Genomic DNA, 17,550 nt, shown 5'->3' with positions numbered 1-17,550 from the left:
AGAAGGCAATGTGTGAAGGCAGAAACTCAGAGAGAGATCTCAAGATGCTGTGCTGCTGGCTTAGACGATGGAGGAAGGGCTGCAAGCCAAGGAATGTAGCTCTAGAAGTTAAAAAGACAAGGAAAAAAAAAAAGACAAGGAAAGAAGATTCTTCCCTAAAGTCTCCAGAAGAAATGCAAGCCCTGCCAACACCTTGATTTTCGCCCCTGTAAGTCCCATTTTGGATTTCTGACCTCCAACTCTAAGAGGATAGATTTATCATTGTTTTAAGCCACTAGGTTTTTGATCATTTGTTACAGAAGCAATGGAAATTGATACAAACATAACTGCCCCAAATAGAAAACTGCATCTGGTTTTCACATAAGCCTGTGAGCAAATAAATATATGGGCATTCACACTCATACTGATTCTGGCCTTATATATGCAGGAGAGCAAGTGCAAATAGATGTTTAAGTGCCTTCCAGCCATGAGGAGTGAGAGCATCCATAGCCACCTAGATCCACACAGACCACGACTGATACTATTTCCACAAGTAAGCAAAATGTGATTCATTTCCCCTTAAACACTTACTGGGTACCTGTTCTGTGCCCAGCATGGTGCTGGATATGGATACAGAAATGAAGAGCCAAACAGATCCTCATGGGGCTTCTGGTCTAGGGGTGAGAGAGGGGGACAGAAAGAAATTCAATATTCTTGTATGGTAAGGATTGTCTCTAGAGTAGGGTCACCTCTAAAGTCAGCCCTCAGGTAAAAAGGGCATATCATTCAAAATTACATTTGAAAGTCCTTAAATTACCTGTAATGCACAATAAATCTTTAGCATGCATGGGTCTGAGACCTGGGCTGAAGGAGATAACCAAAGGAAAAGCTGTCTCGAGATATTGGGTCCTTAACACTGCTCTGACCTTAAGAAATAGACCCCTCCATCTTTAGGGATGAATTGAGAATGAATAGAGAATTCAGGGATGCTCCTGGAAGCTGCAGGGGTGATTCCAATCTGTTTTTATATTAAATAATCATTGTCTTAGTGAGTGTTAAAAGATTGGGTTGCTTTTGTAAGGATAATATCAAATTCAAAAAAACAACAAAAAACCCCCAAATTCTAGAGGTCCTCCTGCAGGTCAGTGTTTGGAAGGTGAATTGTGAAGTTGGTGTTCATTAAATGTGTCTCTGCTGTGAGTCCACAGGGCATTCTATGATCAGTGCTATTATGGAAAAGAGCTAGACTCATGAGACTCTATGGTCGGGGGACCGCGGGGGCTCACAGAGGCCTTCCCTAGAGAATGTTACATTGAACCGACACCTGAAGGACAGGTGGGCATTAACCAGCCAAAGCAGCTGAGAGGGAGAATATTCTGGGCACAGAAATCTCCTCAGCAAGTGTTTAGAGATGATGCCTCCTCTGTAGGCCCCAGAGAGTGACACCCACAGCCCCCTTGCTGCCTAGAGGAGCACTAGAACTCCAGCCCTAACTCTGAGACCTCTAGGACATCCTTGTCTGCGAACCTGAGGCACTGTTCCACTTCCTAGGAAACGCTGGAGATTTCTTAAGACAGGATTTCTTTCTTCTTTCTTTCTTTCTTTCTTTCTTTCTTTCTTTCTTTCTTTCTTTCTCTTCTTTCTCTCTCTCTCTCTCTCTTTCTTTCTTTCTTTCTTTCTTTCTTTCTTTTTCTTCCTTTCTTTTTTAACAATTTTATTGACTTATTCATGAGAGACACAGAGAGAGGCAGAGACATAGGCAGAGAGAGGAGAAGCAGGCTCCCTGCAAGGATTCCAGTGTAGGATTTGATCCTGGGGCTCTGGGATCACACCCTGAGCTGAAGGCAGACGTTCAACCACTGAACCACCCAGGCATCCCAAGACAGGATTTCTTGTTTGTGCCTGGACACATTCTGTTTTCTGGAATGGTATGGTGAAGCTTTGCAGAGAGTGGTCCTAGATTCGGCTCTGATACTGGCTTGATATGGTGACTCTGAGGCAGTCAATTCTCTCATGGCTTTGATTTGTCCATCTGGAAAGTGGGGGCTGGGGGCAGGCTGACCCCTTCCAGCTCTGGCACAGACCCTCTGGAACTGTGGAGGAATAGCACCCTATAGTGGCTTGACCCCCCCAGACTGTGACACTAGCTCTGAGTGTGAGCCCTGACTGTCATTTCCTGGGGCCTTGGGCAAGTCATTTCACCTCTCTGAAGCTCCATTTCTTCACCTGAAACACAGGCCCATGTTCCCATCCCTCTGGATTGTATGAGGATTAAATGAGATCATGGACACAAAGCACATGTTGCTGGGCCAAGACCAGCAAATGCAACCCATGCCATTTTTTGTAGTGGTTGTGAAATGAAATGGAACGTGTTAACTCTGCTGATTGCTGCACAACACACCATGCTCAGAGGTTACCATCAGTGCAGTCTCTGCAAACAGTGTCAGAAGGTCCTCTGATGGGTGTTCAGGGAAACAGAACTGGGTAGCTTCATTTTGGCAGGAACTCAGAAAACTCTCCATGCCAGGTAGGAGGTAGCTGCACTAACTCTGCCTAACTTGCAAGTCCAAAGATGGTTCCCAGACTGAGCAGTAAGAGTGGGTCTAAGATGGAGCCTCTGTGGTCTGAATTAGCTTGGGGTGAGAAAGGCAATGTCCCTTGCCCTCAGCCAGTAACTAGGGCCAGGGCAGGCTAGCGCAGGACAGACAGAAGGAGAACCAAGGCTGCTCTCACCCATGACTGGCCCGTGAGGCTCTGGCCCTGCCCTACCATCACTCTGATTCCAACCATCTAGTGTCTACTCATGTTGTGGCTTACACACTCTGACTACTCTTTAAACAAGAGGTGGGAGACTGAGTCCCAGAAAGGGGCAGGGACTTGCCCAAGATTACATTGCAAATCAGAACCAGAATCAGGGTCTCCTGGCATTCGATCCAAGAATCTCTAACAGCATCAGGGCAGCCTCCTTGACTCTGTCAAGTGAGTGAGTAGCCGGCTGTTGCCTGGCAACCGCAGCAGCCCCAGATGTTTCTCATCTCCACATTTCCACAGTAATCAGGCCACAGAGTGACAGTTGGGCTCAGACCTCAGAGCAAAAATATCTGGCTTACAGGGCAAAGGAGAGCGAAGAGGGCTCCTCCTGATGAAGTATTGACCTAGGCAAGGAACAGTCAGTTCCCCTCTAGGTCTGGAGCTCCTCCCAGGCAGCAAAGACCTGTCTATCTTTCTGGCTTGGGGACAAACTCCCATGATTTCTTCAGAACTGAGCTGTGGGCTGTCTTCGCAGACAGCAGCAAGTGCTGGAGGAGAAAATCCTGCCAGAGCAATGCAGAGAGAGCAATGTGTAGTTGCACATGAGCTTGAACCCTGGCTCTGCCACTGATTGGCTATGTGACCTTAGTCAAGTCCCTTCATCTCTCTGAGTTGGTCCTCTCATTTGCAAAATAGGATTATTAATTACTACCTCTCAGGTCTGTATAAGGAATGAATGCAATAATAAATGTAAAGTACTAGGCATAGAAGAAGGTACTCAGTATTGATATCTTTATCAAGCTAACTTTCTCAACTATAAACAAGAGTCCACTCTAGAGGGCAGCCCGGGTGGCTCAGGGGTTTAGTGCTGCCGTCAGCCTAGGGCGTGGTCCTGGAGACCCGGGATCGAGTCCCACATCGGGCTCCCTGCATGGAGCCTGCTTCTTCCTCTGCCTATGTCTCTGCCTCTCTCTCTCTCTGTCTCTCTGTGTCTCTCATGAATAAGCAAATAAAAACTTAAAAAAAAAAGAGTCCACTCTAGATTGTCTAGCAGAAAAGGGCCAGAGTATCATTTCTGGGAGGCTACACAGCAAGGAACAACTTCCCCAGAATGCTACTCTAGTAGAGACACTAGAGCCTCGCAGCTGCTAGCACACAACACAGATACGGCAGCAGGCACCCCTTGCCCTTCTCAGGTTCCTTCGGGGATCTGGTACAGGAGGAAAGAAGTTAGAGTCCTGGTTCCCATGGTTCGGCTGCATAGAGACAGCCTACACTCTACAGTATAAGCACTCTACACCTGGCACCGCTTTGAATGCTTACAAGTCTTGGAGAGAGATACTTTCCAGTTTTAGAAACTGAGGTACAGAGAGGTTTTCCCAACTTATCTGAGATCACACAGCTAGTAAGTAGTGAAACCTGGACTGGCCATGCAGTCTGGCTTCAGAGTCTACACTCTTAACCGCTACCTCTGTTCCTAATACTCTGGACTGGAAATTCGAATGAGGCACCCCTGAGAGATAGTGTTATATGTGATGGGGAGCTTCTGTCATAAATATGGACCATATTGATGGATGAAAGGATTTAATTCATTAATTCAATAGTATTAAGTGCTTTCTAGGTTCTCTGTGATGCGCACTGAGCAAGGCTAGCATGGCCTCTGCTTATAAGGAGCCTAGCGCTCTGAGGAAACAAACAAGAAATAGGCAAACACCCAAAAATAAATAAAACAATCACAAATATGGGAAGAGAGGTGATGGATGCGCAAAGCCTGGTATGCAAAAGAATGACTGGGGCATTATTGGGGGTAGGACGACTTTCTCCCTGGTTCCTTCTATTCCAGCCATACTGGCCTTCATGCTGCTCTTTGAAACTACCAGTCACTCTTAGAACTTCTGCACTGGCTGTTGCTCCTGCTTAGAAAAGACTCCCCCCAGTTATCTGCATGGCTAACTCCTTCAACTCCTTAAGGCTTTGCAAAAATATTGCCTTCTCTGTGAGGCATTCCCTGACACCACTGTTTAACATTGGATCCCCTCTCCACCCCTACACCCATCAGAACTCCTTATCCTTACCCTGCTTAGCCTTTATACCTTCCAACAAAACCTACTATGTTTACAGTTTGTCTGCTTCCGCTTGTAGAATATAAGCAGTAAGAGAACAGGGATCCTTGTTCTGTTCACTGAACGGTGTGTGGTACATAGTGTGGTGAGTGTAGGTGCTCAAAAATATTTGTTGAATATCAATAACTTCCCCAAGGTCACACAGCTGGGAGGCAGCATGGCTGTGATTTGAATCCAATTTTCTTTTGGCTCCAAAGGTATAGAATCTTCTTTCTAGGGCTGTTATGAAGCTCAAATGAATTCGTATATGTCAGCCACTTAGCAGAGTGCCTGGTACAAAGGTTAGTGTACCATAAACATGAGCTATCATTATCACCACCATTATTATTATTATTATTATTATTATTATTATTATTCCCTCCTTCCCTCTTGGGCTCATTTTTCTAAATTCCATAATAGTTCAGTCAGCTTTTTGGGATTAGACGCAGGCCAACTCTTGCAGACACGCCAGAGACACATGACCCTCAGGAAGAATGGGGGCATCTCTTGCCAGGCCAGGAGGCAGGGAGCCCCGCCTCTGCAGGACCCTATCCTCTATGTGGCCCCACCCACCTTCTAACAGACCTGAAATTGTTCTCTCAGAATTACAAACAACACAGACTTCCTGTGTTTTCAGAAAGGGGAAGTCCAGGCAGCAATTTACCTTGAGTCATTTGTTTCGAGAAGGAAGCCTCCGCAATTGGCAGAAGGTAGCAGAAGGAGGAGGATGGCCAGAAAAGAGAAAGAAGGCCTGGATTGTAGAAGGAGTGCCCCCACTTCTCAGCTCAGCAAGTCCTCTCTCTGGCCTTGATTTTCTCACACGGAAAGTGGGACAATGATCTTCATCTGCTTCTCTGCGAAGTACTAGTGTGTGTGTGTGTGTGTGTGTGTGTGTGTGTGTGTGTGTTTATGAGAAGAGCTGGGAATATGAAAGTACTATGCCACTGGGAGGGTTTGGAATGAACTCTAAGTCCAGAAGTTAAAAATACACAGATCTAGGTCCAACTCCTGCTTCCATTATTTTCTAGCTGTGTTACTGGGCAAGGAATAGAACCTCTCTGAGTCTTGGTTTCTTTTCCTACAAAATGGATCCTTGGTGTCCTTACCCCTGAAATAACAGTTTATTTCTTAATCTGCCTTTGAGAGGTAAATGAGATGAGCACATCAAGGGCTTGGGAAGGACCTAGGCTCAGAGCAAGCTCTCAGGAATGGTTGCTCTTGTTTTTAATCCTCGATGACCTCTCACTTCCTCCCGTCTCCCCTCTGTGATGTCTTGTCAGTGCTGTGCTGTCTGGGACTCAGACAAAGCAGGGCCAACCCCCTTGTGAGATTGCTTCTCATAGACCCTCTTCTAGACCTGATGAGGCCACACATAATGGTTAAAATAGAGAATAATTTTACTTATATTTTTACTTATTACAAAAATAGTATGTCCATGGTGAAAGAAGAAAGAAAGAAAGAAAAAAAGAAAGAAAGAAAGAAAGAAAGAAAAGAAATTTAAGACTTTATTTATTTGAGAGAGAGTTTGTGAGTTGGGGGAGGAGCAGAGGGAGAGGGGACAAGCAGACTGTGCTGAGCTCAGAGCAAGACACGGGGCCCAATCCCATGATCCTGAAATCATGATCTGAGACGAAATCAAAAGTCTGATGCTCAAATGACTGAGCCACCCAGGCACCCCATAAAAAAAATCTAAGCAAATAAGTAAAAAAGAAGAAAATAGAGATTACATGTAACTTTACCCAGAGATAATCACTACTGATGGTTGGGTGACTTTCATTCCTGATTTTTTTTTTTTTTACGTTGGCTCCCCAGGGTGGAGCCCAACTCAGGGATTGAACTCATGACTCTGAGACCAAGACCTGAACTGAAATCAAGAGTTGGACACCTAACTGACTGAGCCACCCAGGCACCCCCTCCTGATTTCTTTGTAATGCATGTGTCCCAGGGTGTTAAATGCAAGTGTCCTGTTATTTTGCCTTTAGAGCAGAGACAACAAATGGCAAGAACAAACCAGGCAGGGAATACCAAAGGATGCAGAGACTGCATTAACCCATCACCCACCTCTTGTCATCATAGACTGTGCGTGTGTTAGAGAGACAGACAGACACAGAGACACAGAGACAGAGGAAAGGTGAGTTGGGAGGGATTTCTTTTGCAGAGGATTGTTGATTATTGTCTGTTCCCACTGCAACAATTCCCTCTGCCCAGGGAGGAGGGATGAAGTTGTGTCTCCTCCTACTTTAGAGTAGGGGCACTTGGAGACCACTAGGCAAGTTTGAGATGTGCCTCAGGGGTCCATGGGCCAAAGAGAAAGGCAAGTCTAAGGCAACAGCCCCTCTTCTATCACTGCACTCTGCCCAGCAGAGAGCTTGTCATGGTGAAATGTGAGTGTCTACTGAGTGGTCTGCTTCCCCAGCTTGACCTGGAACTTCTCTCACATTGTCTGGGTCTTGTATCCCCTGCCTGTACAGAAGACCTGGCACTTAGTCGATGCTCGATAAATGTTCTGGTGAACGGAGGAAAGACTGACTAGAAAACAGAAAGAACAAGGTTTTGGAGGCACCTAGACCCAAGTTCAAATCCTGCCGCTGCCACTTTCCAGCTGTGTTCCCTTTGGGGAAGTCACATCATCTCTCTAACCTCCTTTCTTGCTTGTAAAATGAAAATAACTGAGTATCTATTCATAATGAAACAGAGCTTTTTCCCTCTCCCCTGAACCCTCATTTTATTCTGACACAGATCAGAGATGCCCCTCCCCGACATGCTGCCTGGCTAGCTGGACCCTCGTCCCTTCCCTCAGGCACGGGCCCCCTGGTGGGGGGGCAGGGGTGCTAGCCAGTAGAGTGGGCACTGGCTCTCAGTGGCCATAGCCAGGGACCTGGGCCAAGTCTGTCACAGCTTCTTCTGGCAGGAACAGGGCCCCAGCTGCTCCTCTAGGAAGGAGATCTACTCACTCAGAGAGTCAATGCAGTCCAGCTGCCGGAAGGAGTGAGCCAGGAGGCTGCGGGGGTCAGGCAGCCTGTGCTCCAGGGCCCTCAAGGGACGCAGCTTCTGCTCCAGCACATCCACTCTTGGCCAAAGCCTCTGCACCTCCTCCTCTACTGTACTGTCCATTCCTGTCAGAGGGTTTGGGCTACCCTGGGGGTCCTTCACTTGGGCAGACAGAGCATAGCATCTGCAGATGGGCTATACCCTTCCTGACACTGGCACCAGTAACTATTCGAGGTGTTCACACAGTACGGGGGACAAGTGCCCCCTCCAGCACCACATTCATCCACGTCTGTCTGGCAGGTGTCACCCTGCCATCCTGCAGGGTGGTGACAGCAGCCTGGCTAGACATAGCTCCCTCCATTCTGGCATGGTGGCTGGCATATTGCTGCTCCATGGGCCCTGGGGAGCCTGCTGGTTCTCTTCCAGACAGGGCAGCAGGTGGAGCGGAGCCTGGTGGAGGCTGGCCCAGGGCAGTAGGCAGTCCTGTAGATGGCCCAGTAGGTGCAACAGTCTTGGAAGGGCTGGTACATTTGCTGCACAAGAGCCCTGATGGCGCACACCCTCAGCCAGCCCAGTAGACATGCTCGGTGCCATGCATGACACTGCCAGCACTGGAACCACACCAGAAGTAGCTCTGTGAACCCCACATGGCCCACGTCTGCGGGTGAGATAGCCTTGTCCTCAAGGCCACCTGATGGCCACCTGAACTGGGAGCTCCTGAAACAGTTTTTAATGAAATGAGGTCAAGCATTGGCACATAGTAGGTAGGCGTGATGAACAAATAAAGACGCAGTACTCTTAGAAACTGCAAACTAGAGCCCATCTGAGTTGATACAGTGCGGGCGCTTCCAGATCCTGGTTTCAGTCTCTGCTCCTTCCTCAGTCCCCACCATCATCATCATTTTTAGCAGCAACAACAGCTGCCTGATGTATGGCAAGTTATAGAAATTCTATGACTTGGTCTCATGTAAATGCCACAATAATCCTGAAGTCTATACTATAATTCCACAAATGGAAACTAGAGAGGGTGTATGACTTGCCCAAGGGCACAGAGATCTGAGACTTGAAGGCACTGCTTTTGGCCTCCCTTAGATGAATTGATCTAATATGTATGTAGCACCCACTGTGTGCATGGTAAGTGCAGACATGATGCTAATTTCTTTTGCTGGCAGCAATCGGCTGGAGAGCAGGTCCAGTCCACTTTTTCTGTGTGGCTTTGGGCACTTCTCTCGGCCTTAATTTCTTCATGTGTAAAATGGGGACTATGATGATAGTGTCATCACTGCAGGGGGCATGGGGGAAGTGATAATATATATATGTAGCATAGTGTCTGGCACAAGTAAGCATCCAGTAAATTGTAGCTGGTTCTTGATTATTGTCACCTAGGGGTTCTTGATTATTGTCCAGGGGCCTCCTGACCCCTTGAGATCTTCACTGAATGAGCCCAAGTAGCTACTGCAAAAACCCTCTCCAAGATTACTGGAAATTCCTGGGCAATTTGATTTCTCCTGATCCAGCTCCTGCTTCAGCATGTACTGTCTTTGGTCAATACTATACCAAAATAGATGTAAAACTTGGCCCCTTCTGCTATTTCCACAAACACCCCAGTCAAGATAGCCTCAGTGGGTATAGAAGACTATTTTTTAAGGTTTCCAGCGATGGGACAGAGAAAGGGATCACATCATAGGTACAAAAAACCTCAGGGTGAACTAAAAGTAACCTGGTTCCCAAGATGGCCTCAGTCTGCTCTTCTGATTCCTCTCCATTATCTGCAGCCCATCAACCTTGGAACAGTTGCCATAGTTTGGCTATTGTCTCCAATTCTCTCTTTCTAAGGAGCTCTCCAATTTCCATTCCAGGCATTATCCCACTGTATGAAACCTTAGAGGTTGCGGGGGTGGTGTGGTGGTGGTTGGCTTTCCCTCCTATCTCTCCCTCATCCACCTACCCCACCCCCACCAGTAAAGCACCACAGGGTATTTCTCAGGCTTTCAGGTAGCCCCCACGAGGATAGGAGGAAATGTTTGCTATCGTTCATGGTAGGTGATGCTGGTGGGTGGCTGCTGGCTGCCCAACAGGCTTCCCCTATACTCCCCACCCTTGATTCCTGCCCATTTCCCAAACCCAGTCCTCCAGTTTCTGGTAGATTCTCTTGAGTGCCGGTAGCTTAAAACATCAGTGTCATGTTAGGAACAAAATCAAATCCTACTCCACTTCCTTCTTGCCTCCACAGCAGCTGTCACTCAGAGCTTCAAGAGCAAACCTTCACCTTCAACAGTTTTTCAAAGTATTTTTCCAACAAAAGCCATTCTCTTCCCTAGGTCAGGAGGTTATGCACTGAGGATCTACAAGCTGCATCTGGTCCACAGGTATGTTTTTTTAAAAATTAAAACAACATTTAAAAATTGAGAGATTAAAAAAAAAATTGAGAGATTAAGGGTAACTGGGTGGCTCAGTGGTTGAGCATCTGCCTTTGGCTCAGGTTGTGATCATGATCCCAGAGTCATTGGATGAGCCCAGTTGTCAGTGTCCCCGCGGAGAGCCTGCTTCTCCTTCTGCCTAGTCTCTGCCTCTCTCTGTGTGTCTCTCATGAATAAGTAAAATACTTTTGAAAATTGAGAGATTACACATGAAAATCTAGATTTGTGCCTTTTCTTGTAAACTCATAAAATCTGACATCATGGGACCCACATTCTCCTCAAGGAGCATTTTGGCCTGAATGGAGAGCACAGTCCCTGCCCTAATTTAGACAGATTTTTCTTATGCCCTGGCCCACTGGCCTTATTTCTCCTGTTTGATCCCTGTAGGCTTTCAACTTTGTGAACCTTTGCCAAAGGGCATTTCAGCATGGGTTTCCACCTCCACTGCATTCCTGCGATCAGACTGGGTTCTATGAATTTGCTAGGTTCGCAAAGGGCACGCTAGGCCAAAGATACAGCAACAGTAGTCACTTAAGCATGCAAGCGGTGACCGTTCCTGGAAGGGCAAAGTGTCCGGAGGGACCGGGTCTCTGGTGTGAGGGGGCGGTGGAGCTGGAAAGGGTTAAACTGGGGCTCGGTTCTAAAGGGCTTTAATGCTTTCTTAGTGGGCACTGGGAGCCAGTGTGGGGTTTAAAACAGGGACACAGAATGAGGTGTGCTTATGACAAAAGAAGCTGGGAAGCTGTGGGCAGGATGGATTGAACCCCCCCCCTCGCTGTCCCCGCGGAAAAGCCCAGCGAGAGGCCGAGGCCCAGGCGGGCCAGGCGCGTGGCAGCGGCGGCGGGAAGGGCTGGGAGGATGACAAGGGAGGGATTCCCGGGACCGCGTTGCCGGGGAATGGGTACGCTTGACCTTGACGGAAAACACTGCGGACGCTGCAGCTGCAAAGCGCTTGCCTCCTCCCCTTCCCCACCCCCGCGCCGCAGCAGACTGCGGCGGAATCCCGGCCGCTCGCCTCTGCGCCCTCCCGCGCCACTGCGGCACGCGAGGGGCGGGGGCGCGGGGTGGCGGGGATGCCTGTCTTCCCTGGAAGGCTGGAGAAGGGGGTGGGGAGGGAGGCCGGTCACGTGGCGCCGCCAGCAGGCGCTCCCCGATTGGCGGTCCCGCAGCCGAGCCTGCCCGGCTGCTCGGGTTTCCAGGCACCGAGCAGCCACTGCCGCGTCCCGGCGCGCATGGGATGCTCCGGCCCCGCGCAGAGCCGGGTAGGGCGGGGGCTTGCCCAGCTAACCGCTGCCAGGTCCCTGGTTTCTCGTTGCGATCCTCGCCGCGGCTTGGGAGGTCTGATTATTGTCTCCGTGAACACATCCTTTATCTGCTTCTCTCCTGCCTTTCCCCAGGTGTCCCTCTTCCCACTGTGCTACCTGAAGCCAGCTTTGTTAGGACTGGCCGAAGCAGGTTTCCGTTACTTGCCACGGTTTTGCAGCTTTGGGGAAATCATTTAACCTGGCTGGAGGTGGGGAAGAATCAAACAGAAATCCCACAGACACCTCAAGCCCCACACAGCCCAACCAGCCAGCCAGTTTCTACCCAAACTGTTTCTTCTTTCTGTCTCCATCTCTGTTTTAAGCAAAAACCTGATAGCCGTGTCCATCTTGCTGTCCCCCATCAAATCTATGACTGAAACGTATTTTTAAGATTTATTTATTCATGATAGAGGCAGAGACATAGGCAGAGAAGAGAAGCAGGCTCCCTATAATGAGCCAAGATGTGGGACCCCATCCCCGGAGCCCGGATCACACTCTGAACCAAAGGCAGAGCTCAATCACTGAGCCACCCAGGTGTCCCTATGACTGAAATGTATTAAATTTACCTCCAAATTATGTCTTAAACCTCAATATCCGGTATTTTTCCTTAGCATTTATCCCAATCTGTACCTGTATGTTTATTTGTGATCTTTTTTGTATAGTAAGCTCCATGAGAACAAGGACCTTATCTTTTTGCTCATCGTTATATCACCAATACACAGTTGGTGCCTGATAAACTTTTAGTAAATAAATAGATGCATGGCTGGTCCTGTGCTAGGTACGAGGTGTGGAGGGGGATACATATTTTAAGATGAGACACACAGTTCTTTCCTCAAGAAGTCATCTATGTAACAAACATGCCCTGAATCCTTCTCTAGGCTAGCTCTGAGCAGGGTTGGTGCACAAGATGTTTAAGACACCATTTCCACCTTTTCCCTTCATATGGAGGGACCACACATGTCCAACCTAGATAATAAACCCTGGTATTGGAGAGGTTAGCTGTGGTGGTATATAATGACCTCTAGAGTCAGAAGAGTCCAGGGCTTAGAATCTAATGATCTGGCTTCCCCGGCCAGCTTTGCCTCCTTCTGGCTGTGTGACCACAAGTCTCTTCTCTCTCTGAGGCTCCATTTTTCCATCTTAAAAATGGGGGATAACAGTACTTCCTAAAAGAGCTGAGAGATACGAACAAGATAAATGAAAACACCAAGTGCCAGGTTCTTCAACAATGTTGTGTGTGGGTAGGTGATCATGCCCCCCTACTTTGCCTGGAACAGACCAGCTGACACCTGTTGAACCAGGGCAATTATTAATAGCATTCCCTTTCATTCTCAGAAGTGTCCTGGGTTTGGACAGTAAATTATGTGGTCATCCTAGTCACAGGTATGACACTAGAGTTATCCCCATTGTGCCCTGGAGACAACAAAGGTAGGAGAGTGGTGAGCTGACTATAGAAAGGAGGGTGGTGATCATGGAAATGAGCCTGGAAGCATGTATGTGATTACACCAAGTGAAAAGAGATAGGAAAGGCATAGCAGGCAGAGGGGCCAGCATTTGCAAAGGAAACAAAATTTGGTAATTTGAGTCATGTTTAGATAATATTAAGAAGGCCCAATGGTGCTCACTTTGGCAGCAAATACACTAAAATTGGAAGGATACAGAGAAGATTAGCATGGCTCCTGCACAAGGATGACCTACAAATTTGTGAAGTGTTCCATATTTTTAAGGGGCACCTGGCTGGCTCAGTTGGTAGAAGATGTGACTTTTGATCTTGTGGTCATGAATTCAAGTCCCACATTGGGTGCAAAGATTACTTAAAAAAAAAATAGAAAAAGGCCAAATGACTCTATTCAAAAGGCATGGAAGGAGATGAAGCTGGCAGTGGGAACTGTAGAAGGGATTGGTATGAGCAGATTCACAAAAGAGACCAATGGAGGGGTTCGGGCCAAATCCAGGCAAGAGAAATAATGAAGCCTGAAGCCAGGAGAAGATTCTGTAAGCACTTTAGAGGTAAGCGGAACTTGGATGTAGGGCTGGAGGACAGGTCAGGAGGACTTCCAGGTGAATGAGGAGGCCATTCCCTGAAGCAGGTGGGGAAATGAGAGGGCCAGGAAACCCGGAGACAGGAGGTGATCCAGATTGGACTTGTGGCATTCACCACTCTTGATCCAGAGGGGAAAAGTAGGGGTCATAAGAGGTAGAGGTCACTTCTAAGGTCAGAGGAAGGAGCTGGGGCCCAGTTAGTATTCGGGTGACATCTGATTAAAATTAGCTTTCAGGGCAGCTCAGGTGGCTCAGCGGTTTAGCACCACCTTTAGCCCAGGGCGTGGTCCTGGAGTCCCACGTCAGGCTCCCTGTATGGAGCCTGCTTCTCCCTCTACCTGTGTCTCTGCCTCTCTCTCTCTCTCTCTCTCTCTCTCTCTCATGAAAAAATAAATAAAATTAGCTTTCAGAACAACCTTGAAAGGCAAGAGAAAACTCAAAAGTAGAGCCTCAAGTAAAGAAAGAGCAGATTTTCCAGACCAGCTTCTTTGTATATATTGCTCTCCTTGACCAAAATATTCCCACAATGCCTCACTGCCTAACAGAATAAAAGCTGAGGTCCTCAGCCTGGCGCTCAAGGCTTCTGGTGACCTGGTCCAAATTATCTCCGGTGAATGGTTCATATTTTACCTGGTCATGTTTGGCCCCTCCTTCCTTCTGAAAACACAAGAATGGCTCCTCCCCTGGCCCAACCATATAGTCCAGGTGGGGACAATCAATTTTAGCATCCCATTCCCCATAATCAAGGGTATGAGTGCACATGTGACCAAGCTTGGTCAATCAGAATCCTCCTGAAGGATTTTGGAGATTTGGAACAAAGGGAAGAAAATTTCTCATCTCTCTGGTAAGGAAGCTAGGAGGCATGAGCTGGGGATTGCTGTTGGGCACAGTTACAGCCTGGAGAGTAAAGTGGTCTAAAAAACCAAAGTAGGGAGAAGAGAGGGTTATTGTTTAATAGGGTTTCAGTCTGAGAGATAAAAAAAAAGTTCTGGAGATGGGGGCACCTGGGTGGCTCAGTTGGTTAAGCATCTGTCTTGGGCTCAGGTCATGATCCTGGGATCCTGGAATCAAGTCCTGGGATCTGGGCTCCCTGCTCAGCGGGGAGTCTGCTTCTCCCTCTCCTTCTGTGTCCTTGCTCTGTCTCTCTGAAATAAATAAATAAATAAATAAATAAATAAATAAATAAATAAATAAATAAATAAATCTTTTTTTAAAAAGTTCTGGAGATGGGTGGTGCTCACACAAACAATGTGAATATATTTAATGTTATTCAACCGCACACTTAAAATTGGTTAAAATGGTATTTTATGTAATGTACACTTTACCACAATTATTTTTTAAAGATTTTATTTATTTATTCATGAGAGACACAGAGAGAGAGGCGGAGACACAAGCAGAGGGAGAAGCAGGTTCCCAGCAGGGAGCCCAACTTGGGACTTGATCCCAGGACCCCAGGATCACAACCTGAGCCAAAGGCAGACACAACCACTGAGCCAACCAGGCGCCTCTACACTTTACCATAATTAAAAGAAGAAGGAGGAGGAAGAGCTGCCAGGCAGATGAGGAAAGATGGAATGAGGGAGGAGTGCAGGTGGCTCCCTGGATATGGTTGATCTTTGGGCCTGTTGCTGTAATGCTTGTCTCAAAGGGTGGTTTATGAGTCAAAAACTTACTCTTTTGGCATAGGCTAGTTCATGTTGGCCTTCTTTTCCTTGCATCTGATGGAGTCCTAACACAGAATCTTTCCATTCTTCTCTCTCACATCCTTTCAGACATTCTCTACTCCTGTCACAGCCTGCTGCCCACAGCTCCTCAGACCAATCCTGCATTTGTACCCCTATGCCTTTCCTCCAGACTCCCTCTGCCCTTTCCCCTACTTACAAGTGTCAACTCCTACTCATCCTTTGAGACTGGGCTGAGAGGGCTCTTCTGGGGATCCGTGGGTGGCTCAGCAGTTTAGCTCCTGCCTTCGGCCCAGGATGTGATCCTGGGGTCCCGGGATCAAGTCTCGCATCAGGCTCCTTGCAGGGAGCCTGCTTCTCCCTCTGCCTCTGTCTCTGCCTCTCTCTGATTGTGTGTCTCATGGATAAATAAATAAAATCTTTTTTAAAAAAATGAAAGAGCTCTTCCTCAGAAAGCCATCCCTGACCACAGGGCTTGCCATGCCCTCCTCTGTCAGAGCTTCCTGTACGTGCCTTTGTCACCTAGTATCCCAAAGACCCGCTTTCTTGTTTGTAGCCCTCATTAGGCTATGCTGTTCATTTCCATGACCCTCATGCCTGACAAAAAGCCTAGCACAAACTATCATAAATGTTTACTGAATGGGTGAATAGATGAGTAAAAATCCTTCTTTTTCTCATGTCATCTCCCTGAGTCACTCTTCAGTTTCTACCAAGTGAGGACACAGAAAAAAAAAAAAAAGTGGGTGGAATTGCTTTAGTCCCTCGATTCAAGAGTGATGGATCCAGAGGGAAGAAAATCCAGGAGGAAAGAAACGGGGCCATTGCAAAGTTCAATGGCATTTATGAGAGGTCAGCTTTCTGCCAAATCCCGGATGGTGGCAGCTTTGAGCTGAGGCAGAGTTTGTTTGGGTGCCAGCACCAAGACAAGCAAACATTCTGTGCGTTGAGCTTTTCAGCAAGCTTGGATTCTGACAGCTGCACAGGGAGAAGCACCTAAAAGCCATCTGGGGCTGCCTGGAATCAAGGGTCCCCATCTCCTTCAACACAATCTAACCTAAGAAAAAAGGCATCCCTTTCCCCTACCCTTCGTCCTTACCACAGGCACACACCTCCTCGAAAGCAGCCCTGCATCCTATCAGGACATTGGGTGCTTAGGACAGAGTAAAAAATAACTACAGGGAACCATGGCTTTGATAATACTGCTTACTAACTAGTCCATGACTCCCTCCTACAATTCCCAGCCTCCCTTACAGTTAAATTTGGCTTGCATGACAAGTTCCAGTTAATAGTCTGAATGGAAGTAATGAGTGCTGGGCACCTGGGTGGCTCAGCAATTGAGCAACTGCCTTTGACTCAGATCATGATCCCGGGGTCCTGGGATCGAGTTCCACATCAGGCTCCCTGCAGGGAACCTACTTCTCCCTCTGCCTATGTCTCTGCTTCTCTTTCTGTGTCTCTTGTGAATAAATAAATAAAATCTTAAAAAAAAAAAAGAAAGTAATAAGTGCCCTTTCAGGCTGGAGTATTTAATTGCCAGTGTATAACCCTACAGCAATCTTTCCCTTATTGAGGCAATCCTGAAAGCCTTGCATTGAGGTTGTGGAAGCCAGGATGGAAGTGGCCTGGATCCCTGAGTTACTCAGTGGAGTAGAGGATACGTGTCTTGGAAAGTGCCTTGACCCAAATCAACACTCATCTTGCACAAGTAAGGAAAATAGACCATTTTTATGTTAAGCCATTGAGCCATTTGGGTTGTGTGTTACCACAGCAAAGCCTAGCCTATTGTGACCAACATATAGAAATTAATTGTTTTAGCCATCCAGTATCAGACCTCCCTATTTGAGGAGGAACATTCCCCCTCCTTATGATATTGCCAAATCCAGTGGCCACTTTTCTGTTCTTTCCTGATTTCTCAGCAGCATTTGTCATAATTGACCACTCCCTCCTGGAAACATTTTATCTTGGCATCTGTGACATCACACCTGCCTGGTTTTTGTTCTCTCACAGCCTCTGCTTCTTAGTTTCCTTCACTGGCTCTTCTTCCACTGTTTTACCTCAAAAGTTTGAAGTTTCTCAAGGCTTATTCCTGGGGACCTTTCTCATGGTTTTACCTGTCACCCATGAGAAAGACAGCTGTTACCTTCCAGTATTCACTCAACCATTCTCTATTAGTCCCAGAGACCTTTTTTTTTTTTTTTTTTTTTTTTTTTTAAAGCAGGGCACATGTATCTAGTTAAAAGACTGCATTTCTCAGTAGAGCCATGGGACTATGTTTTGG

At 47.3% G+C, this 17,550-nt stretch overlaps 1 non-coding gene and 1 pseudogene across 1 annotated transcript; one reads left to right on the top strand and one right to left on the bottom strand.

Moving 5' to 3' along the window:
- Window positions 1-7,724: 7,724 nt before the first annotated feature.
- Window positions 7,725-8,353, bottom strand: LOC129514070 (epidermal growth factor-like protein 7; annotated as a pseudogene).
- Window positions 8,354-13,164: 4,811 nt separating this feature from the next.
- On the top strand, window positions 13,165-13,271 carry LOC129514352 (U6 spliceosomal RNA). The gene has a single exon (XR_008665413.1). It is a non-coding gene; the product is annotated as a U6 spliceosomal RNA (small nuclear RNA).
- Window positions 13,272-17,550: the final 4,279 nt, after the last annotated feature.

The sequence above is a fragment of the Nyctereutes procyonoides genome, unplaced genomic scaffold (genome assembly GCF_905146905.1).
Source record: "Nyctereutes procyonoides isolate TBG_1078 unplaced genomic scaffold, NYPRO_anot_genome, whole genome shotgun sequence".
Lineage (NCBI taxonomy): Eukaryota > Metazoa > Chordata > Mammalia > Carnivora > Canidae > Nyctereutes > Nyctereutes procyonoides.
The sequence above is the reverse complement of the archived record's forward strand: the minus strand, read 5'-3'. Positions and strand labels throughout refer to the sequence as shown.